This window comes from Pleurodeles waltl, chromosome 6, assembly GCF_031143425.1.
Source record: "Pleurodeles waltl isolate 20211129_DDA chromosome 6, aPleWal1.hap1.20221129, whole genome shotgun sequence".
In the NCBI taxonomy this organism is placed as follows: Eukaryota; Metazoa; Chordata; class Amphibia; order Caudata; family Salamandridae; genus Pleurodeles; species Pleurodeles waltl.
In genome coordinates, this window is record NC_090445.1 from 385,691,987 (window position 1) to 385,714,849 (window position 22,863).

Below are 22,863 nucleotides of genomic sequence, written 5' to 3' on the forward strand. Positions count from 1 at the left end.
GCAAATACATTAAATAAAATAGAGGGTGTTGTGTTTATTAGAAAGTTAGTCTTTCATGGAGAGCCCAGAAGAATGTCTTTCCTTCAAGCATGGCCTTCTACTTAGTTTGGATATCTGGAAGGAATAGAAAGCAGCTCTTACTACTAAAGTGTCAGCTGTTTGAAGAGCCATTTATTTATGTCTGCCCTGCACTGACATATCCCTTCTGATGAGTAGTTTCCTGTAAATGTCTCAGATTGCAGAGATACTAACTACTGATATCCGTATCCTGAGTAATGTGAGTTCTTTAATATTCTCCTAAGAATATAGAGTTTTGCCACCTTCCACGAAAAGTGCCTTAAGAATGTAGTTTAATGTGTGCCTATATGTTGACATTCATAAGTACATAGGTTTCCACTCATACTCTGAAACTCACAGCTGGCCACATTCTGCCTTAAGACTACATATGGCACTCTGAGATATGGAAATCCTCCGGCTCAGTGGCAAAGCACGGATTTTTTGGAACCAGGGGACACGAGTTCAATCCTCATCAGGATCTTCTGTTTATCTTTTAAATCTTAACTCTTTTCAAGTTATTTCACCTAGGAACCACACCTCGTTTTAAGCTTGCTTATTGTCAACGTTCCCTTTTCTGCTTTTATCTTAGCAAGAAGACTTGAATAATACCAGAGAACTACGACTCATTCGTCTCCCCTTCCGATTGCCTGACAAACGCCTGACAAACGCTGTTCTCACCCTGCTAGGCAAAACCAGATAATAACTCAATGTTTACCGTCCCTTGGAAAGGTTGAGCGAGTATCTGACCTCTCTTTCTGCTCAATCTGCTTCCACATAACGAGCGTTATAGGGCTCGAGCAGTGGCACCTTGGAGATTTTAATTTATTTCCTCTCAAAACACTATAGCTCCCAGATACCTCGGCTCTCAGGAAAATGAGGTGAATCCTCAAAACCCCAGCCACCACTCACCATAAACTTCCTTTTCTCATGCTCTCTGTTCAAATGATACAACTTATCTTGTACTTTAAGTGAAAGTGAATGCAGGCAGACTTGTTTGATAGATTTGGTGACCTTGATTGGTTGGGGTGGATAAAGAAGTGAACCTGGTGTCTCAAGAAGTAGAATCAGGATGGGGATGAGGAAAAGAGAAATTGAGCATGGACCACAATCACAGGTTAGAGAAATACGTGTCATGAATGAAATCATTTTAAAAAGTTGACTTCTAGCAGGCATTATTTTTCAAAATTGCAGACAAATTAAAAATGAATTTTGTATTGGAGGAACAATCACAGCACACAAGAGGTACAATCTACTTTAGAGGAATAGCATATTTGGCTAAGGCCTTTGTGTGATGATGCTATCCTTTTGCCATTTATATGAGTTATATTTTATTCAATTTGGTTGATCAACATTTTTTGCAGCTCTTCAATTTATGGCTATTCATGCGACTATACTGTTTTTATTATTCTTGTTATTTAGCAAATTTCTTTTTGAATACACTGATGTGAATGCATAGTTCACAAGTCAGCACATCATAATGCAGTGAAACGAATCGTCCCGAAGGCGATGTGATCCTAGGGACCCGGAGGAGTTAGACAGGAAGATTCTGAATAGAAGTAAATAATCTTTAGCAAGCGCCATCTTTAATCTGAGTTTAATTTTTCCTTTCATTGAAATGATTTAAAAAAGATAATGCAGTTGCTCCAGGTGAGGCTCGAACTCACAACCTCGGCATGGCTCAGTGCAAGTACTGCTGTATAAGTACCGCGCGCTAACCGATTGCGCCACTGGAGCTCACACATACACCATGAGTCCAACTGCGCCACCTAGAGGTGACTTAGTAGACGACAGGATCGTCATCAACATACCGTATGCAAGATCAGCTCACATGCAAACATGTTACCCTGATTACTACAATTACAGTGGAACCGGAAAAGATTCTATAATTGTCCTGTAACATAAAATTCAGTCTTTTGAAAACCACATTCAATTATATCTCGTCAGTTCCGACAAAGTCTAGGGGAATCTAATTGTTATGTCTCATAAGCACAAAGTAGGAATTTAGCCAGAAAATGATATGTTGGACCCAAGTTGGGGGAAGGTGGGTAGTTGGATATCTTACTTCAACTGTTTTCATTTTAGCTACAGACTAGTGTCAACAGAGTACCTCGTGTGTACAAATGCTTTAAATCCTGTTCCAGGGTGGATGAAGTGGGTGAGTGGTTAAGGTGGCGGACTGCCCATACAGTGTGCTCTGCATGTGTGGATACAAATCCCACCATCGTCAAAGTCCGATCATGTTGGTTTTTGAAGGTCAGCACTGCTCCCAGTATAATTACGCTCTCTTTCGAGACACATCCAGAAATCGTTAGATGATCCCATCTGGCTAATCCATTGTAGCAAATACATTAAATAAAATAGAGTGTGTTGTGTTTATTAGAAAGTTAGTCTTTCATGGAGAGCCCAGAAGAATGTCTTTCCTTCAAGCATGGCCTTCTACTTAGTTTGGATATCTGGAAGGAATAGAAAGCAGCTCTTACTACTAAAGTGTCAGCTGTTTGAAGAGCCATTTATTTATGTCTGCCCTGCACTGACATATCCCTTCTGATGAGTAGTTTCCTGTAAATGTCTCAGATTGCAGAGATACTAACTACTGATATCCATATCCTGAGTAATGTGAGTACTTTAATATTCTCCTAAGAATATAGAGTTTTGCCACCTTCCACGAAATGTGCCTTAAGAATGTAGTTTAATGTGTGCCTATATGTTGACATTCATAAGTACATAGGTTTCCACTCATACTCTGAAACTCACAGCTGGCCACATTCTGCCTTAAGACTACATATGGCACTCTGAGATATGGAAAACCTCCGGCTTTGTAGCTCGGTGGCAAAGCACGGATTTTTTGGAACCAGGGGACACGAGTTCAATCGTCATCAGGATCTTCTGTTTATCTTTTAAATCTTAACTCTTTTCAAGTTATTTCACCTAGGAATCACACCTCGTTTTGAGCTTGCTTATTGTCAACGTTCCCTTTTCTGCTTTTATCTTAGCAAGAAGACTTGAATAATACCAGAGAACTACGACTCATTCGTCTCCCCTTCCGATTGCCTGACAAACGCCTGACAAACGCTGTTCTCACCCTGCTAGGCAAAACCAGATAATAACTCAATGTTTACCGTCCCTTGGAAAGGTTGAGCGAGTATCTGACCTCTCTTTCTGCTCAATCTGCTTCCACATAACGAGCGTTATAGGGCTCGAGCAGTGGCACCTTGGAGATTTTAATTTCTTTCCTCTCAAAACACTATAGCTCCCAGATACCTCGGCTCTCAGGAAAATGAGGTGAATCCTCAAAACCCCAGCCACCACTCACCATAAACTTCCTTTTCTCATGCTCTCTGTTCAAATGATACAACTTATCTTGTACTTAAAGTGAAAGTGAATGCAGGCAGACTTGTTTGATAGATTTGGTGACCTTGATTGGTTGGGGTGGATAAAGAAGTGAACCTGGTGTCTCAAGAAGTAGAATCAGGATGGGGATGAGGAAAAGAGAAATTGAGCATGGACCACAATCACAGGTTAGAGAAATACGTGTCATGAATGAAATCATTTTAAAAAGTTGACTTCTAGCAGGCATTATTTTTCAAAATTGCAGACAAATTAAAAATGAATTTTGGATTGGAGGAACAATCACAGCACACAAGAGGTACAATCTACTTTAGAGGAATAGCATATTTGGCTAAGGCCTTTGTGTGATGATGCTATCCTTTTGCCATTTATATGAGTAATATTTTATTCAATTTGGTTGATCAACATTTTTTGCAGCTCTTCAATTTATGGCTATTCATGCGACTATACTGTTTTTATTATTCTTGTTATTTAGCAAATTTCTTTTTGAATACACTGATGTGAATGCATAGTTCACAAGTCAGCACATCATAATGCAGTGAAACGAATCGTCCCGAAGGCGATGTGATCCTAGGGACCCGGAGGAGTCAGACAGGAAGATTCTGAATAGAAGTGAATAATCTTTAGCAAGCGCCATCTTTAATCTGAGTTTAATTTTTCCTTTCAGTGTAATGATTTAAAAAAGATAATGCAGTTGCTCGAGGTGAGGCTCGAACTCACAACCTCGGCATGGCTCAGTGCAAGTATTGCTGTATAAGTACCGCGCGCTAATCGATTGCGCCACTGGAGCTCACACATACATCATGAGTCCAACTGCGTGACCTAGAGGTGACTTCATAGACGACAGGATCGTCATCAACATACCGTATGCAAGATCAGCTCACATGCAAACATGTTACCCTGATTACTACAATTACAGTGGAACCGGAAAAGATTCTATAAATGTCCTGTAACATAAAATTCAGTCTTTTGAAAACCACATTCAATTATATCTCGTCAGTTCCGACAAAGTCTAGGGGAATCTAATTGTTATGTCTCATAAGCACAAAGGAGGAATTTAGCCAGAAAATGATATGTTGGACCCAAGTTGGGGGAAGGTGGGTAGTTGGATATCTTACTTCAACTGTTTTCATTTTAGCTACAGACTAGTGTCAACAGAGTACCTCGTGTGTACAAATGCTTTAAATCATGTTACAGGGTGGATGAAGTGGGTGAGTGGTTAAGGTGGCGGACTGCCCATACAGTGTGCTCTGCATGTGTGGATACAAATCCCACCATCGTCAAAGTCCGATCATGTTGGTTTTTGAAGGTCAGCACTGCTCCCAGTATAATCACGCTCTCTTTCGAGACACATCCAGAAATCGTTAGATGATCCCATCTGGCTAATCCATTGTAGCAAATACATTAAATAAAATAGAGGGTGTTGTGTTTATTAGAAAGTTAGTCTTTCATGGAGAGCCCAGAAGAATGTCTTTCCTTCAAGCATGGCCTTCTACTTAGTTTGGATATCTGGAAGGAATAGAAAGCAGCTCTTACTACTAAAGTGTCAGCTGTTTGAAGAGCCATTTATTTATGTCTGCCCTGCACTGACATATCCCTTCTGATGAGCAGTTTCCTGTTTATGTCTCAGATTGCAGAGATACTAACTACTGATATCCATATCCTGAGTAATGTGAGTACTTTAATATTCTCCTAAGAATATAGAGTTTTGCCACCTTCCAACAAAAGTGCCTTAAGAATGTAGTTTAATTTGTGCCTATATGTTGACATTCATAAGTACATAGGCTTCCACTCATACTCTGAAACTCACAGCTGGCCACATTCTGCCTTAAGACTACATATGGCACTCTGAGATCGGAAACCGTCTGGCTTTGTAGCTCAGTGGCAAAGCACTAATTTTTTGGAACCAGGGGACACGAGTTCAATCCTCATCAGGGTCTTCTGTTTATCTTTTAAATCTTAACTCTTTTCAAGTTATTTCACCTAGGAATCACACCTCGTTTTAAGCTTGCTTATTGTCAACGTTCCCTTTTCTGCTTTTATCTTAACAAGAAGACTTGAATAATACCAGAGAACTACGACTCATTCGTCTCCCCTTCCGATTGCCTGACAAACGCTGTTCTCACCCTGCAAGGCAAAACCAGATAATAACTCAATGTTTACCGTCCCTTGGAAAGGTTGAGCGAGTATCTGACCTCTCTTTCTGCTCAATCTGCTTCCACATAACGAGCGTTATAGGGCTCGAGCAGTGGCACCTTGGAGATTTTAATTTCTTTCCTCTCAAAACACTATAGCTCCCAGATACCTCGGCTCTCAGGAAAATGAGGTGAATCCTCAAAACCCCAGCCACCACTCACCATAAACTTCCTTTTCTCATGCTCTCTGTTCAAATGATACAACTTATCTTGTACTTAAAGTGAAAGTGAATGCAGGCAGACTTGTTTGATAGATTTGGTGACCTTGATTGGTTGGGATGGATAAAGAAGTGAACCTGGTGTCTCAAGAAGTAGAATCAGGATGGGGATGAGGAAAAGAGAAATTGAGCATGGACCACAATCACAGGTTAGAGAAATACGTGTCATGAATGAAATCATTTTAAAAAGTTGACTTCTAGCAGGCATTATTTTTCAAAATTGCAGACAAATTAAAAATGAATTTTGTATTGGAGGAACAATCACAGCACACAAGAGGTACAATCTACTTTAGAGGAATAGCATATTTGGCTAAGGCCTTTGTGTGATGATGCTATCCTTTTGCCATTTATATGAGTTATATTTTATTCAATTTGGTTGATCGACATTTTTTGCAGCTCTTCAATTTATGGCTATTCATGCGACTATACTGTTTTTATTATTCTTGTTATTTAGCAAATTTCTTTTTGAATACACTGATGTGAATGCATAGTTCACAAGTCAGCACATCATAATGCAGTGAAACGAATCGTCCCGAAGGCGATGTGATCCTAGGGACCCGGAGGAGTTAGACAGGAAGATTCTGAATAGAAGTAAATAATCTTTAGCAAGCGCCATCTTTAATCTGAGTTTAATTTTTCCTTTCATTGAAATGATTTAAAAAAGTTAATGCAGTTGCTCCAGGTGAGGCTCAAACTCACAACCTCGGCATGGCTCAGTGCAAGTACTGCTGTATAAGTACCGCGCGCTAACCGATTGCGCCACTGGAGCTCACACATACACCATGAGTCCAACTGCGCCACCTAGAGGTGACTTAGTAGACGACAGGATCGTCATCAACATACCGTATGCAAGATCAGCTCACATGCAAACATGTTACCCTGATTACTACAATTACAGTGGAACCGGAAAAGATTCTATAATTGTCCTGTAACATAAAATTCAGTCTTTTGAAAACCACATTCAATTATATCTCGTCAGTTCCGACAAAGTCTAGGGGAATCTAATTGTTATGTCTCATAAGCACAAAGTAGGAATTTAGCCAGAAAATGATATGTTGGACCCAAGTTGGGGGAAGGTGGGTAGTTGGATATCTTACTTCAACTGTTTTCATTTTAGCTACAGATTAGTGTCAACAGAGTACCTCGTGTGTACAAATGCTTTAAATCCTGTTCCAGGGTGGATGAAGTGGGTGAGTGGTTAAGGTGGCGGACTGCCCATACAGTGTGCTCTGCATGTGTGGATTCAAATCCCACCATCGTCAAAGTCCGATCATGTTGGTTTTTGAAGGTCAGCACTGCTCCCAGTATAATTACGCTCTCTTTCAAGACACATCCAGAAATCGTTAGATGATCCCATCTGGCTAATCCATTGTAGCAAATACATTAAATAAAATAGAGGGTGTTGTGTTTATTAGAAAGTTAGTCTTTCATGGAGAGCCCAGAAGAATGTCTTTCCTTCAAGCATGGCCTTCTACTTAGTTTGGATATCTGGAAGGAATAGAAAGCAGCTCTTACTACTAAAGTGTCAGCTGTTTGAAGAGCCATTTATTTATGTCTGCCCTGCACTGACATATCCCTTCTGATGAGTAGTTTCCTGTAAATGTCTCAGATTGCAGAGATACTAACTACTGATATCCATATCCTGAGTAATGTGAGTACTTTAATATTCTCCTAAGAATATAGAGTTTTGCCACCTTCCACGAAAAGTGCCTTAAGAATGTAGTTTAATGTGTGCCTATATGTTGACATTCATAAGTACATAGGTTTCCACTCATACTCTGAAACTCACAGCTGGCCACATTCTGCCTTAAGACTACATATGGCACTCTGAGATATGGAAAACCTCCGGCTTTGTAGCTCGGTGGCAAAGCACGGATTTTTTGGAACCAGGGGACACGAGTTCAATCCTCATCAGGATCTTCTGTTTATCTTTTAAATCTTAACTCTTTTCAAGTTATTTCACCTAGGAATCACACCTCGTTTTGAGCTTGCTTATTGTCAACGTTCCCTTTTCTGCTTTTATCTTAGCAAGAAGACTTGAATAATACCAGAGAACTACGACTCATTCGTCTCCCCTTCCATTGCCTGACAAACGCCTGACAAACGCTGTTCTCACCCTGCTAGGCAAAACCAGATAATAACTCAATGTTTACCGTCCCTTGGAAAGGTTGAGCGAGTATCTGACCTCTCTTTCTGCTCAATCTGCTTCCACATAACGAGCGTTATAGGGCTCGAGCAGTGGCACCTTGGAGATTTTAATTTCTTTCCTCTCAAAACACTATAGCTCCCAGATACCTCGGCTCTCAGGAAAATGAGGTGAATCCTCAAAACCCCAGCCACCACTCACCATAAACTTCCTTTTCTCATGCTCTCTGTTCAAATGATACAACTTATCTTGTACTTAAAGTGAAAGTGAATGCAGGCAGACTTGTTTGATAGATTTGGTGACCTTGATTGGTTGGGATGGATAAAGAAGTGAACCTGGTGTCTCAAGAAGTAGAATCAGGATGGGGATGAGGAAAAGAGAAATTGAGCAGGGACCACAATCACAGGTTAGAGAAATACGTGTCATGAATGAAATCATTTTAAAAAGTTGACTTCTAGCAGGCATTATTTTTCAAAATTGCAGACAAATTAAAAATGAATTTTGTATTGGAGGAACAATCACAGCACACAAGAGGTACAATCTACTTTAGAGGAATAGCATATTTGGCTAAGGCCTTTGTGTGATGATGCTATCCTTTTGCCATTTATATGAGTTATATTTTATTCAATTTGGTTGATCAACATTTTTTGCAGCACTTCAATTTATGGCTATTCATGCGACTATACTGTTTTTATTATTCTTGTTATTTAGCAAATTTATTTTTGAATACACTGATGTGAATGCATAGTTCACAAGTCAGCACATCATAATGCAGTGAAACGAATCGTCCCGAAGGTGATGTGATCCTAGGGACCCGGAGGAGTTAGACAGGAAGATTCTGAATAGAAGTAAATAATCTTTAGCAAGCGCCATCTTTAATCTGAGTTTAATTTTTCCTTTCATTGAAATGATTTAAAAAAGTTAATGCAGTTGCTCCAGGTGAGGCTCGAACTCACAACCTCGGCATGGCTCAGTGCAAGTACTGCTGTATAAGTACCGCGCGCTAACCGATTGCGCCACTGGAGCTCACACATACACCATGAGTCCAACTGCGCCACCTAGAGGTGACTTAGTAGACGACAGGATCGTCATCAACATACCGTATGCAAGATCAGCTCACATGCAAACATGTTACCCTGATTACTACAATTACAGTGGAACCGGAAAAGATTCTATAATTGTCCTGTAACATAAAATTCAGTCTTTTGAAAACCACATTCAATTATATCTTGTCAGTTCCGACACAGTCTAGGGGAATCTAATTGTTATGTCTCATAAGCACAAAGGAGGAATTTAGCCAGAAAATGATATGTTGGACCCAAGTTGGGGGAAGGTGGGTAGTTGGATATCTTACTTCAACTGTTTTCATTTTAGCTACAGACTAGTGTCAACAGAGTACCTCATGTGTACAAATGCTTTAAATCCTGTTACAGGGTGGATGAAGTGGGTGAGTGGTTAAGGTGGCGGACTGCCCATACAGTGTGCTCTGCATGTGTGGATACAAATCCCTCCATCGTCAAAGTCCGATCATGTTGGTTTTTGAAGGTCAGCACTGCTCCCAGTATAATCACGCTCTCTTTCGAGACACATCCAAAAATCGTTAGATGATCCCATCTGGCTAATCCATTGTAGCAAATACATTAAATAAAATAGAGGGTGTTGTGAATATTAGAAAGTTAGTCTTTCATGGAGAGCCCAGAAGAATGTCTTTCCTTCAAGCATAGCCTTCAACTTAGTTTGGATATCTGGAAGGAATAGAAAGCAGCTCTTACTACTAAAGTGTCAGCTGTTTGAAGAGCCATTTATTTATGTCTGCCCTGCACTGACATATCCCTTCTGATGAGTAGTTTCCTGTAAATGTCTCAGATTGCAGAGATACTAACTACTGATATCCATATCCTGAGTAATGTGAGTTCTTTAATATTCTCCTAAGAATATAGAGTTTTGCCACCTTCCACGAAAAGTGCCTTAAGAATGTAGTTTAATGTGTGCCTATATGTTGACATTCATAAGTACATAGGTTTCCACTCATACTCTGAAACTCACAGCTGGCCACATTCTGCCTTAAGACTACATATGGCACTCTGAGATATGGAAATCCTCCGGCTTTGTAGCTCAGTGGCAAAGCACTGATTTTTTGGAACCAGGGGACACGAGTTCAATCCTCATCAGGATCTTCTGTTTATCTTTTAAATCTTAACTCTTTTCAAGTTATTTCACCTAGGAATCACACCTCGTTTTAAGCTTGCTTATTGTCAACGTTCCCTTTTCTACTTTTATCTTAGCAAGAAGACTTGAATAATACCAGAGAACTACGACTCATTCGTCTCCCCTTCCGATTGCCTGACAAACGCCTGACAAACGCTGTTCTCACCCTGCTAGGCAAAACCAGATAATAACTCAATGTTTACCGTCCCTTGGAAAGGTTGAGCGAGTATCTGACCTCTCTTTCTGCTCAATCTGCTTCCACATAACGAGCGTTATAGGGCTCGAGCAGTGGCACCTTGGAGATTTTAATTTCTTTCCTCTCAAAACACTATAGCTCCCAGATACCTCGGCTCTCAGGAAAATGAGGTGAATCCTCAAAACCCCAGCCACCACTCACCATAAACTTCCTTTTCTCATGCTCTCTGTTCAAATGATACAACTTATCTTGTACTTAAAGTGAAAGTGAATGCAGGCAGACTTGTTTGATAGATTTGGTGACCTTGATTGGTTGGGATGGATAAAGAAGTGAACCTGGTGTCTCAAGAAGTAGAATCAGGATGGGGATGAGGAAAAGAGAAATTGAGCAGGGACCACAATCACAGGTTAGAGAAATACGTGTCATGAATGAAATCATTTTAAAAAGTTGACTTCTAGCAGGCATTATTTTTCAAAATTGCAGACAAATTAAAAATGAATTTTGTATTGGAGGAACAATCACAGCACACAAGAGGTACAATCTACTTTAGAGGAATAGCATATTTGGCTAAGGCCTTTGTGTGATGATGCTATCCTTTTGCCATTTATATGAGTTATATTTTATTCAATTTGGTTGATCAACATTTTTTGCAGCACTTCAATTTATGGCTATTCATGCGACTATACTGTTTTTATTATTCTTGTTATTTAGCAAATTTATTTTTGAATACACTGATGTGAATGCATAGTTCACAAGTCAGCACATCATAATGCAGTGAAACGAATCGTCCCGAAGGTGATGTGATCCTAGGGACCCGGAGGAGTTAGACAGGAAGATTCTGAATAGAAGTAAATAATCTTTAGCAAGCGCCATCTTTAATCTGAGTTTAATTTTTCCTTTCATTGAAATGATTTAAAAAAGTTAATGCAGTTGCTCCAGGTGAGGCTCGAACTCACAACCTCGGCATGGCTCAGTGCAAGTACTGCTGTATAAGTACCGCGCGCTAACCGATTGCGCCACTGGAGCTCACACATACACCATGAGTCCAACTGCGCCACCTAGAGGTGACTTAGTAGACGACAGGATCGTCATCAACATACCGTATGCAAGATCAGCTCACATGCAAACATGTTACCCTGATTACTACAATTACAGTGGAACCGGAAAAGATTCTATAATTGTCCTGTAACATAAAATTCAGTCTTTTGAAAACCACATTCAATTATATCTTGTCAGTTCCGACAAAGTCTAGGGGAATCTAATTGTTATGTCTCATAAGCACAAAGGAGGAATTTAGCCAGAAAATGATATGTTGGACCCAAGTTGGGGGAAGGTGGGTAGTTGGATATCTTACTTCAACTGTTTTCATTTTAGCTACAGACTAGTGTCAACAGAGTACCTCATGTGTACAAATGCTTTAAATCCTGTTACAGGGTGGATGAAGTGGGTGAGTGGTTAAGGTGGCGGACTGCCCATACAGTGTGCTCTGCATGTGTGGATACAAATCCCTCCATCGTCAAAGTCCGATCATGTTGGTTTTTGAAGGTCAGCACTGCTCCCAGTATAATCACGCTCTCTTTCGAGACACATCCAAAAATCGTTAGATGATCCCATCTGGCTAATCCATTGTAGCAAATACATTAAATAAAATAGAGGGTGTTGTGTTTATTAGAAAGTTAGTCTTTCATGGAGAGCCCAGAAGAATGTCTTTCCTTCAAGCATAGCCTTCAACTTAGTTTGGATATCTGGAAGGAATAGAAAGCAGCTCTTACTACTAAAGTGTCAGCTGTTTGAAGAGCCATTTATTTATGTCTGCCCTGCACTGACATATCCCTTCTGATGAGTAGTTTCCTGTAAATGTCTCAGATTGCAGAGATACTAACTACTGATATCCATATCCTGAGTAATGTGAGTTCTTTAATATTCTCCTAAGAATATAGAGTTTTGCCACCTTCCACGAAAAGTGCCTTAAGAATGTAGTTTAATGTGTGCCTATATGTTGACATTCATAAGTACATAGGTTTCCACTCATACTCTGAAACTCACAGCTGGCCACATTCTGCCTTAAGACTACATATGGCACTCTGAGACATGGAAATCCTCCGGCTTTGTAGCTCAGTGGCAAAGCACTGATTTTTTGGAACCAGGGGACACGAGTTCAATCCTCATCAGGATCTTCTGTTTATCTTTTAAATCTTAACTCTTTTCAAGTTATTTCACCTAGGAATCACACCTCGTTTTAAGCTTGCTTATTGTCAACGTTCCCTTTTCTACTTTTATCTTAGCAAGAAGACTTGAATAATACCAGAGAACTACGACTCATTCGTCTCCCCTTCCGATTGCCTGACAAACGCCTGACAAACGCTGTTCTCACCCTGCTAGGCAAAACCAGATAATAACTCAATGTTTACCGTCCCTTGGAAAGGTTGAGCGAGTATCTGACCTCTCTTTCTGCTCAATCTGCTTCCACATAACGAGCGTTATAGGGCTCGAGCAGTGGCACCTTGGAGATTTTAATTTCTTTCCTCTCAAAACACTATAGCTCCCAGATACCTCGGCTCTCAGGAAAATGAGGTGAATCCTCAAAACCCCAGCCACCACTCACCATAAACTTCCTTTTCTCATGCTCTCTGTTCAAATGATACAACTTATCTTGTACTTAAAGTGAAAGTGAATGCAGGCAGACTTGTTTGATAGATTTGGTGACCTTGATTGGTTGGGGTGGATAAAAAAGTGAACCTGGTGTCTCAAGAAGTAGAATCAGGATGGGGATGAGGAAAAGAGAAATTGAGCATGGACCACAATCACAGGTTAGAGAAATACGTGTCATGAATGAAATCATTTTAAAAAGTTGACTTCTAGCAGGCATTATTTTTAAAAATTGCAGACAAATTAAAAATGAATTTTGTATTGGAGGAACAATCACAGCACACAAGAGGTACAATCTACTTTAGAGGAATAGCATATTTGGCTAAGGCCTTTGTGTGATGATGCTATCCTTTTGCCATTTATATGAGTTATATTTTATTCAATTTGGTTGATCAACATTTTTTGCAGCTCTTCAATTTATGGCTATTCATGCGACTATACTGTTTTTATTATTCTTGTTATTTAGCAAATTTCTTTTTGAATACACTGATGTGAATGCATAGTTCACAAGTCAGCACATCATAATGCAGTGAAACGAATCGTCCCGAAGGCGATGTGATCCTAGGGACCCGGAGGAGTCAGACAGGAAGATTCTGAATAGAAGTGAATAATCTTTAGCAAGCGCCATCTTTAATCTGAGTTTAATTTTTCCTTTCAGTGTAATGATTTAAAAAAGATAATGCAGTTGCTCGAGGTGAGGCTCGAACTCACAACCTCGGCATGGCTCAGTACAAGTATTGCTGTATAAGTACCGCGCGCTAATCGATTGCGCCACTGGAGCTCACACATACACCATGAGTCCAACTGCGTGACCTAGAGGTGACTTAATAGACAACAGGATCGTCATCAACATACCGTATGCAAGATCAGCTCACATGCAAACATGTTACCCTGATTACTACAATTACAGTGGAACCGGAAAAGATTCTATAATTGTCCTGTAACATAAAATTCAGTCTTTTGAAAACCACATTCAATTATATCTCGTCAGTTCCGACAAAGTCTAGGGGAATCTAATTGTTATGTCTCATAAGCACAAAGGAGGAATTTAGCCAGAAAATGATATGTTGGACCCAAGTTGGGGGAAGGTGGGTAGTTGGATATCTTACTTCAACTGTTTTCATTTTAGCTACAGACTAGTGTCAACAGAGTACCTCGTGTGTACAAATGCTTTAAATCATGTTACAGGGTGGATGAAGTGGGTGAGTGGTTAAGGTGGCGGACTGCCCATACAGTGTGCTCTGCATGTGTGGATACAAATCCCACCATCGTCAAAGTCCGATCATGTTGGTTTTTGAAGGTCAGCACTGCTCCCAGTATAATTACGCTCTCTTTCGAGACACATCCAGAAATCGTTAGATGATCCCATCTGGCTAATCCATTGTAGCAAATACATTAAATAAAATAGAGGGTGTTGTGTTTATTAGAAAGTTAGTCTTTCATGGAGAGCCCAGAAGAATGTCTTTCCTTCAAGCATGGCCTTCAACTTAGTTTGGATATCTGGAAGGAATAGAAAGCAGCTCTTACTACTAAAGTGTCAGCTGTTTGAAGAGCCATTTATTTATGTCTGCCCTGCACTGACATATCCCTTCTGATGAGTAGTTTCCTGTAAATGTCTCAGATTGCAGAGATACTAACTACTGATATCCATATCCTGAGTAATGTGAGTTCTTTAATATTCTCCTAAGAATATAGAGTTTTGCCACCTTCCACGAAAAGTGCCTTAAGAATGTAGTTTAATGTGTGCCTATATGTTGACATTCATAAGTACATAGGTTTCCACTCATACTCTGAAACTCACAGCTGGCCACATTCTGCCTTAAGACTACATATGGCACTCTGAGATATGGAAATCCTCCGGCTTTGTAGCTCAGTGGCAAAGCACGGATTTTTTGGAACCAGGGGACACGAGTTCAATCCTCATCAGGATCTTCTGTTTATCTTTTAAATCTTAACTCTTTTCAAGTTATTTCACCTAGGAATCACACCTCGTTTTAAGCTTGCTTATTGTCAACGTTCCCTTTTCTACTTTTATCTTAGCAAGAAGACTTGAATAATACCAGAGAACTACGACTCATTCGTCTCCCCTTCCGATTGCCTGACAAACGCCTGACAAACGCTGTTCTCAGCCTGCAAGGCAAAACCAGATAATAACTCAATGTTTACCGTCCCTTGGAAAGGTTGAGCGAGTATCTGACCTCTCTTTCTGCTCAATCTGCTTCCACATAACGAGCGTTATAGGGCTCGAGCAGTGGCACCTTGGAGATTTTAATTTATTTCCTCTCAAAACACTATAGCTCCCAGATACCTCGGCTCTCAGGAAAATGAGGTGAATCCTCAAAACCCCAGCCACCACTCACCATAAACTTCCTTTTCTCATGCTCTCTGTTCAAATGATACAACTTATCTTGTACTTAAAGTGAAAGTGAATGCAGGCAGACTTGTTTGATAGATTTGGTGACCTTGATTGGTTGGGATGGATAAAGAAGTGAACCTGGTGTCTCAAGAAGTAGAATCAGGATGGGGATGAGGAAAAGAGAAATTGAGCAGGGACCACAATCACAGGTTAGAGAAATACGTGTCATGAATGAAATCATTTTAAAAAGTTGACTTCTAGCAGGCATTATTTTTCAAAATTGCAGACAAATTAAAAATGAATTTTGTATTGGAGGAACAATCACAGCACACAAGAGGTACAATCTACTTTAGAGGAATAGCATATTTGGCTAAGGCCTTTGTGTGATGATGCTATCCTTTTGCCATTTATATGAGTTATATTTTATTCAATTTGGTTGATCAACATTTTTTGCAGCACTTCAATTTATGGCTATTCATGCGACTATACTGTTTTTATTATTCTTGTTATTTAGCAAATTTATTTTTGAATACACTGATGTGAATGCATAGTTCACAAGTCAGCACATCATAATGCAGTGAAACGAATCGTCCCGAAGGTGATGTGATCCTAGGGACCCGGAGGAGTTAGACAGGAAGATTCTGAATAGAAGTAAATAATCTTTAGCAAGCGCCATCTTTAATCTGAGTTTAATTTTTCCTTTCATTGAAATGATTTAAAAAAGTTAATGCAGTTGCTCCAGGTGAGGCTCGAACTCACAACCTCGGCATGGCTCAGTGCAAGTACTGCTGTATAAGTACCGCGCGCTAACCGATTGCGCCACTGGAGCTCACACAACACCATGAGTCCAACTGCGCCACCTAGAGGTGACTTAGTAGACGACAGGATCGTCATCAACATACCGTATGCAAGATCAGCTCACATGCAAACATGTTACCCTGATTACTACAATTACAGTGGAACCGGAAAAAATTCTATAATTGTCCTGTAACATAAAATTCAGTCTTTTGAAAACCACATTCAATTATATCTTGTCAGTTCCGACAAAGTCTAGGGGAATCTAATTGTTATGTCTCATAAGCACAAAGGAGGAATTTAGCCAGAAAATGATATGTTGGACCCAAGTTGGGGGAAGGTGGGTAGTTGGATATCTTACTTCAACTGTTTTCATTTTAGCTACAGACTAGTGTCAACAGAGTACCTCATGTGTACAAATGCTTTAAATCCTGTTACAGGGTGGATGAAGTGGGTGAGTGGTTAAGGTGGCGGACTGCCCATACAGTGTGCTCTGCATGTGTGGATACAAATCCCTCCATCGTCAAAGTCCGATCATGTTGGTTTTTGAAGGTCAGCACTGCTCCCAGTATAATCACGCTCTCTTTCGAGACACATCCAAAAATCGTTAGATGATCCCATCTGGCTAATCCATTGTAGCAAATACATTAAATAAAATAGAGGGTGTTGTGTTTATTAGAAAGTTAGTCTTTCATGGAGAGCCCAGAAGAATGTCTTTCCTTCAAGCATAGCCTTCAACTTAGTTTGGATATCTGGAAGGAATAGAAAGCAGCTCTTACTACTAAAGTGTCAGCTGTTTGAAGAGCCATTTATTTATGTCTGCCCTGCACTGACATATCCCTTCTGATGAGTAGTTTCCTGTAAATGTCTCAGATTGCAGAGATACTAACTACTGATATCCATATCCTGAGTAATGTGAGTTCTTTAATATTCTCCTAAGAATATAGAGTTTTGCCACCTTCCACGAAAAGTGCCTTAAGAATGTAGTTTAATGTGTGCCTATATGTTGACATTCATAAGTACATAGGTTTCCACTCATACTCTGAAACTCACAGCTGGCCACATTCTGCCTTAAGACTACATATGGCACTCTGAGATATGGAAATCCTCCGGCTTTGTAGCTCAGTGGCAAAGCACTGATTTTTTGGAACCAGGGGACACGAGTTCAATCCTCATCAGGATCTTCTGTTTATCTTTTAAATCTTAACTCTTTTCAAGTTATTTCACCTAGGAATCACACCTCGTTTTAAGCTTGCTTATTGTCAACGTTCCCTTTTCTACTTTTATCTTAGCAAGAAGACTTGAATAATACCAGAGAACTACGACTCATTCGTCTCCCCTTCCGATTGCCTGACAAACGCCTGACAAACGCTGTTCTCACCCTGCTAGGCAAAACCAGATAATAACTCAATGTTTACCGTCCCTTGGAAAGGTTGAGCGAGTATCTGACCTCTCTTTCTGCTCAATCTGCTTCCACATAACGAGCGTTATAGGGCTCGAGCAGTGGCACCTTGGAGATTTTAATTTCTTTCCTCTCAAAACACTATAGCTCCCAGATACCTCGGCTCTCAGGAAAATGAGGTGAATCCTCAAAACCCCAGCCACCACTCACCATAAACTTCCTTTTCTCATGCTCTCTGTTCAAATGATACAACTTATCTTGTACTTAAAGTGAAAGTGAATGCAGGCAGACTTGTTTGATAGATTTGGTGACCTTGATTGGTTGGGGTGGATAAAAAAGTGAACCTGGTGTCTCAAGAAGTAGAATCAGGATGGGGATGAGGAAAAGAGAAATTGAGCATGGACCACAATCACAGGTTAGAGAAATACGTGTCATGAATGAAATCATTTTAAAAAGTTGACTTCTAGCAGGCATTATTTTTAAAAATTGCAGACAAATTAAAAATGAATTTTGTATTGGAGGAACAATCACAGCACACAAGAGGTACAATCTACTTTAGAGGAATAGCATATTTGGCTAAGGCCTTTGTGTGATGATGCTATCCTTTTGCCATTTATATGAGTTATATTTTATTCAATTTGGTTGATCAACATTTTTTGCAGCTCTTCAATTTATGGCTATTCATGCGACTATACTGTTTTTATTATTCTTGTTATTTAGCAAATTTCTTTTTGAATACACTGATGTGAATGCATAGTTCACAAGTCAGCACATCATAATGCAGTGAAACGAATCGTCCCGAAGGCGATGTGATCCTAGGGACCCGGAGGAGTCAGACAGGAAGATTCTGAATAGAAGTGAATAATCTTTAGCAAGCGCCATCTTTAATCTGAGTTTAATTTTTCCTTTCAGTGTAATGATTTAAAAAAGATAATGCAGTTGCTCGAGGTGAGGCTCGAACTCACAACCTCGGCATGGCTCAGTACAAGTATTGCTGTATAAGTACCGCGCGCTAATCGATTGCGCCACTGGAGCTCACACATACACCATGAGTCCAACTGCGTGACCTAGAGGTGACTTAATAGACAACAGGATCGTCATCAACATACCGTATGCAAGATCAGCTCACATGCAAACATGTTACCCTGATTACTACAATTACAGTGGAACCGGAAAAGATTCTATAATTGTCCTGTAACATAAAATTCAGTCTTTTGAAAACCACATTCAATTATATCTCGTCAGTTCCGACAAAGTCTAGGGGAATCTAATTGTTATGTCTCATAAGCACAAAGGAGGAATTTAGCCAGAAAATGATATGTTGGACCCAAGTTGGGGGAAGGTGGGTAGTTGGATATCTTACTTCAACTGTTTTCATTTTAGCTACAGACTAGTGTCAACAGAGTACCTCGTGTGTACAAATGCTTTAAATCATGTTACAGGGTGGATGAAGTGGGTGAGTGGTTAAGGTGGCGGACTGCCCATACAGTGTGCTCTGCATGTGTGGATACAAATCCCACCATCGTCAAAGTCCGATCATGTTGGTTTTTGAAGGTCAGCACTGCTCCCAGTATAATTACGCTCTCTTTCGAGACACATCCAGAAATCGTTAGATGATCCCATCTGGCTAATCCATTGTAGCAAATACATTAAATAAAATAGAGGGTGTTGTGTTTATTAGAAAGTTAGTCTTTCATGGAGAGCCCAGAAGAATGTCTTTCCTTCAAGCATGGCCTTCAACTTAGTTTGGATATCTGGAAGGAATAGAAAGCAGCTCTTACTACTAAAGTGTCAGCTGTTTGAAGAGCCATTTATTTATGTCTGCCCTGCACTGACATATCCCTTCTGATGAGTAGTTTCCTGTAAATGTCTCAGATTGCAGAGATACTAACTACTGATATCCATATCCTGAGTAATGTGAGTTCTTTAATATTCTCCTAAGAATATAGAGTTTTGCCACCTTCCACGAAAAGTGCCTTAAGAATGTAGTTTAATGTGTGCCTATATGTTGACATTCATAAGTACATAGGTTTCCACTCATACTCTGAAACTCACAGCTGGCCACATTCTGCCTTAAGACTACATATGGCACTCTGAGATATGGAAATCCTCCGGCTTTGTAGCTCAGTGGCAAAGCACGGATTTTTTGGAACCAGGGGACACGAGTTCAATCCTCATCAGGATCTTCTGTTTATCTTTTAAATCTTAACTCTTTTCAAGTTATTTCACCTAGGAATCACACCTCGTTTTAAGCTTGCTTATTGTCAACGTTCCCTTTTCTACTTTTATCTTAGCAAGAAGACTTGAATAATACCAGAGAACTACGACTCATTCGTCTCCCCTTCCGATTGCCTGACAAACGCCTGACAAACGCTGTTCTCAGCCTGCAAGGCAAAACCAGATAATAACTCAATGTTTACCGTCCCTTGGAAAGGTTGAGCGAGTATCTGACCTCTCTTTCTGCTCAATCTGCTTCCACATAACGAGCGTTATAGGGCTCGAGCAGTGGCACCTTGGAGATTTTAATTTATTTCCTCTCAAAACACTATAGCTCCCAGATACCTCGGCTCTCAGGAAAATGAGGTGAATCCTCAAAACCCCAGCCACCACTCACCATAAACTTCCTTTTCTCATGCTCTCTGTTCAAATGATACAACTTATCTTGTACTTAAAGTGAAAGTGAATGCAGGCAGACTTGTTTGATAGATTTGGTGACCTTGATTGGTTGGGATGGATAAAGAAGTGAACCTGGTGTCTCAAGAAGTAGAATCAGGATGGGGATGAGGAAAAGAGAAATTGAGCAGGGACCACAATCACAGGTTAGAGAAATACGTGTCATGAATGAAATCATTTTAAAAAGTTGACTTCTAGCAGGCATTATTTTTCAAAATTGCAGACAAATTAAAAATGAATTTTGTATTGGAGGAACAATCACAGCACACAAGAGGTACAATCTACTTTAGAGGAATAGCATATTTGGCTAAGGCCTTTGTGTGATGATGCTATCCTTTTGCCATTTATATGAGTTATATTTTATTCAATTTGGTTGATCAACATTTTTTGCAGCACTTCAATTTATGGCTATTCATGCGACTATACTGTTTTTATTATTCTTGTTATTTAGCAAATTTATTTTTGAATACACTGATGTGAATGCATAGTTCACAAGTCAGCACATCATAATGCAGTGAAACGAATCGTCCCGAAGGTGATGTGATCCTAGGGACCCGGAGGAGTTAGACAGGAAGATTCTGAATAGAAGTAAATAATCTTTAGCAAGCGCCATCTTTAATCTGAGTTTAATTTTTCCTTTCATTGAAATGATTTAAAAAAGTTAATGCAGTTGCTCCAGGTGAGGCTCGAACTCACAACCTCGGCATGGCTCAGTGCAAGTACTGCTGTATAAGTACCGCGCGCTAACCGATTGCGCCACTGGAGCTCACACAACACCATGAGTCCAACTGCGCCACCTAGAGGTGACTTAGTAGACGACAGGATCGTCATCAACATACCGTATGCAAGATCAGCTCACATGCAAACATGTTACCCTGATTACTACAATTACAGTGGAACCGGAAAAAATTCTATAATTGTCCTGTAACATAAAATTCAGTCTTTTGAAAACCACATTCAATTATATCTTGTCAGTTCCGACAAAGTCTAGGGGAATCTAATTGTTATGTCTCATAAGCACAAAGGAGGAATTTAGCCAGAAAATGATATGTTGGACCCAAGTTGGGGGAAGGTGGGTAGTTGGATATCTTACTTCAACTGTTTTCATTTTAGCTACAGACTAGTGTCAACAGAGTACCTCATGTGTACAAATGCTTTAAATCCTGTTACAGGGTGGATGAAGTGGGTGAGTGGTTAAGGTGGCGGACTGCCCATACAGTGTGCTCTGCATGTGTGGATACAAATCCCTCCATCGTCAAAGTCCGATCATGTTGGTTTTTGAAGGTCAGCACTGCTCCCAGTATAATCACGCTCTCTTTCGAGACACATCCAAAAATCGTTAGATGATCCCATCTGGCTAATCCATTGTAGCAAATACATTAAATAAAATAGAGGGTGTTGTGTTTATTAGAAAGTTAGTCTTTCATGGAGAGCCCAGAAGAATGTCTTTCCTTCAAGCATAGCCTTCAACTTAGTTTGGATATCTGGAAGGAATAGAAAGCAGCTCTTACTACTAAAGTGTCAGCTGTTTGAAGAGCCATTTATTTATGTCTGCCCTGCACTGACATATCCCTTCTGATGAGTAGTTTCCTGTAAATGTCTCAGATTGCAGAGATACTAACTACTGATATCCATATCCTGAGTAATGTGAGTTCTTTAATATTCTCCTAAGAATATAGAGTTTTGCCACCTTCCACGAAAAGTGCCTTAAGAATGTAGTTTAATGTGTGCCTATATGTTGACATTCATAAGTACATAGGTTTCCACTCATACTCTGAAACTCACAGCTGGCCACATTCTGCCTTAAGACTACATATGGCACTCTGAGATATGGAAATCCTCCGGCTTTGTAGCTCAGTGGCAAAGCACTGATTTTTTGGAACCAGGGGACACGAGTTCAATCCTCATCAGGATCTTCTGTTTATCTTTTAAATCTTAACTCTTTTCAAGTTATTTCACCTAGGAATCACACCTCGTTTTAAGCTTGCTTATTGTCAACGTTCCCTTTTCTACTTTTATCTTAGCAAGAAGACTTGAATAATACCAGAGAACTACGACTCATTCGTCTCCCCTTCCGATTGCCTGACAAACGCCTGACAAACGCTGTTCTCACCCTGCTAGGCAAAACCAGATAATAACTCAATGTTTACCGTCCCTTGGAAAGGTTGAGCGAGTATCTGACCTCTCTTTCTGCTCAATCTGCTTCCACATAACGAGCGTTATAGGGCTCGAGCAGTGGCACCTTGGAGATTTTAATTTCTTTCCTCTCAAAACACTATAGCTCCCAGATACCTCGGCTCTCAGGAAAATGAGGTGAATCCTCAAAACCCCAGCCACCACTCACCATAAACTTCCTTTTCTCATGCTCTCTGTTCAAATGATACAACTTATCTTGTACTTAAAGTGAAAGTGAATGCAGGCAGACTTGTTTGATAGATTTGGTGACCTTGATTGGTTGGGGTGGATAAAAAAGTGAACCTGGTGTCTCAAGAAGTAGAATCAGGATGGGGATGAGGAAAAGAGAAATTGAGCATGGACCACAATCACAGGTTAGAGAAATACGTGTCATGAATGAAATCATTTTAAAAAGTTGACTTCTAGCAGGCATTATTTTTAAAAA

At 40.0% G+C, this 22,863-nt stretch overlaps 9 non-coding genes across 9 annotated transcripts; all 9 read right to left on the bottom strand.

Moving 5' to 3' along the window:
* Positions 1-1,696: 1,696 nt before the first annotated feature.
* On the bottom strand, positions 1,697-1,791 carry TRNAI-UAU (transfer RNA isoleucine (anticodon UAU)). The gene is made up of 2 exons: positions 1,754-1,791; positions 1,697-1,732 (listed from the first exon to the last, which is right to left on the bottom strand). It is a non-coding gene; the product is annotated as a tRNA-Ile (tRNA).
* Positions 1,792-4,100: 2,309 nt separating this feature from the next.
* On the bottom strand, positions 4,101-4,195 carry TRNAI-UAU (transfer RNA isoleucine (anticodon UAU)). The gene is made up of 2 exons: positions 4,158-4,195; positions 4,101-4,136 (listed from the first exon to the last, which is right to left on the bottom strand). It is a non-coding gene; the product is annotated as a tRNA-Ile (tRNA).
* A 2,297-nt stretch (positions 4,196-6,492) lies between these two features.
* TRNAI-UAU (transfer RNA isoleucine (anticodon UAU)) lies at positions 6,493-6,587 on the bottom strand. Its single transcript has 2 exons — positions 6,550-6,587; positions 6,493-6,528 (listed from the first exon to the last, which is right to left on the bottom strand). It is a non-coding gene; the product is annotated as a tRNA-Ile (tRNA).
* Positions 6,588-8,895: 2,308 nt separating this feature from the next.
* On the bottom strand, positions 8,896-8,990 carry TRNAI-UAU (transfer RNA isoleucine (anticodon UAU)). The gene is made up of 2 exons: positions 8,953-8,990; positions 8,896-8,931 (listed from the first exon to the last, which is right to left on the bottom strand). It is a non-coding gene; the product is annotated as a tRNA-Ile (tRNA).
* Positions 8,991-11,299: 2,309 nt separating this feature from the next.
* Positions 11,300-11,394, bottom strand: TRNAI-UAU (transfer RNA isoleucine (anticodon UAU)). The gene is made up of 2 exons: positions 11,357-11,394; positions 11,300-11,335 (listed from the first exon to the last, which is right to left on the bottom strand). It is a non-coding gene; the product is annotated as a tRNA-Ile (tRNA).
* A 2,309-nt stretch (positions 11,395-13,703) lies between these two features.
* Positions 13,704-13,798, bottom strand: TRNAI-UAU (transfer RNA isoleucine (anticodon UAU)). Its single transcript has 2 exons — positions 13,761-13,798; positions 13,704-13,739 (listed from the first exon to the last, which is right to left on the bottom strand). It is a non-coding gene; the product is annotated as a tRNA-Ile (tRNA).
* Positions 13,799-16,107: 2,309 nt separating this feature from the next.
* TRNAI-UAU (transfer RNA isoleucine (anticodon UAU)) lies at positions 16,108-16,202 on the bottom strand. Its single transcript has 2 exons — positions 16,165-16,202; positions 16,108-16,143 (listed from the first exon to the last, which is right to left on the bottom strand). It is a non-coding gene; the product is annotated as a tRNA-Ile (tRNA).
* A 2,308-nt stretch (positions 16,203-18,510) lies between these two features.
* Positions 18,511-18,605, bottom strand: TRNAI-UAU (transfer RNA isoleucine (anticodon UAU)). The gene is made up of 2 exons: positions 18,568-18,605; positions 18,511-18,546 (listed from the first exon to the last, which is right to left on the bottom strand). It is a non-coding gene; the product is annotated as a tRNA-Ile (tRNA).
* Positions 18,606-20,914: 2,309 nt separating this feature from the next.
* TRNAI-UAU (transfer RNA isoleucine (anticodon UAU)) lies at positions 20,915-21,009 on the bottom strand. Its single transcript has 2 exons — positions 20,972-21,009; positions 20,915-20,950 (listed from the first exon to the last, which is right to left on the bottom strand). It is a non-coding gene; the product is annotated as a tRNA-Ile (tRNA).
* Between the last annotated feature and the right edge of the window lie 1,854 nt (positions 21,010-22,863).